The 1,169-nt window shown below is 50.6% G+C and overlaps 1 non-coding gene across 1 annotated transcript; it reads right to left on the bottom strand.

The window, feature by feature from the left end:
• Positions 1 to 828: 828 nt before the first annotated feature.
• Positions 829 to 901, bottom strand: TRNAG-GCC. The gene has a single exon. It is a non-coding gene; the product is annotated as a tRNA-Gly (tRNA).
• Between the last annotated feature and the right edge of the window lie 268 nt (positions 902 to 1,169).

The following is a 1,169-nucleotide window of genomic DNA, read 5'->3' on the forward strand; positions in this document are numbered from 1 at the left end:
CTCAGGAGGCCCTATCCAGAAGGAAGACTGAGAAGGAGGTTTGGAAAGAGGTTGCAGTGTCCATGGCCAGGCAACTAGGGCAAACCAATTCCGCCCCCAGCTTCAACTGGAGATCATGACTCTAGCAGCTGACTCTGTGGGTAGTGGCTGAGTGGGTGACAGGGACGTCGGCATTCCTTTCGAGACGAAGCAGGGGAATCAACCCAAATCTCGAGTTGAGGAGGGGAAAACAGGGCTCTTCTTGAGTTGTGGCAGGAAATTGAGTGTTCCTCTCAAGGAGGGGAACGGGTATCTCAGGAAGCTTATGAGATGGCTGGATGGCATCACTGACTCAATGGACATGAGTTTGAATAAACTCCAGGAGTTGGTGATGGACAGGGAGGCCTGGCATGCTGCAGTCCCTGGGGTCGCAAAGAGTTGGACACAACTGAGCGACTGAACTGAACTGAACTGAATTGAAGTGGCCCCAGCCAAAATCCCGGGACCAGTCTGTCTGCCTTCCCCCTGAACCTCCAGCTGTCCACCACCCTGTACATCAGTACACTCTGGACCTCTCACAATGCCCTCTTCTCACATAGGAAGGGCTCAATACCCTGCTCAGCTCGCTAATCTGAGAGGCCTGTGGAAGATTGAGCAAGGCTCCCCCAGCTCACGCCTGTAGCCTCGTGCTCCCTCCAGGCTGCCTTCTGATGACTCACTGCCCTCACGCTTGTGCCTTCCCTCCCCTCTTTATTTCAGGAAATGACTTTTGAAAATGATCTCTCCACCTTCTCTCCTTGTAAATTGGATTAACTGCACCGGGTCTTAGTGGTAGCATGTGGAATCTAGTTCCCTGACCAGGGATCGAACCCAGGCCCCCTGCATTGGCAGTGTAGAGTCTTAACCACTAGACCATCAGGGAGGGCCCCCTCATTTTTTTAACAGTAGAAAAATACATACAGAGAATAAGAACGACAATCTCTAATGCTGTTAGTAACAAATGGACAGATAGGCACACACATGAGTGCGTGCTCGTACACACACACGTATACACACTCTCCAAAGAAACTTTTAAAAACCAGGTTTATAGGGAAAGGGACTGTGGGCTCTCCTGGTGAAGGCAGTAGAACGTTAACTACCTTGTTTCCATTGCTACCACAGATAAAGAAATTGCTTCGAACTGGAGAGGA

The sequence above is a fragment of the Bubalus bubalis genome, chromosome 11 (genome assembly GCF_019923935.1).
Source record: "Bubalus bubalis isolate 160015118507 breed Murrah chromosome 11, NDDB_SH_1, whole genome shotgun sequence".
NCBI classification, from domain to species: Eukaryota; Metazoa; Chordata; class Mammalia; order Artiodactyla; family Bovidae; genus Bubalus; species Bubalus bubalis.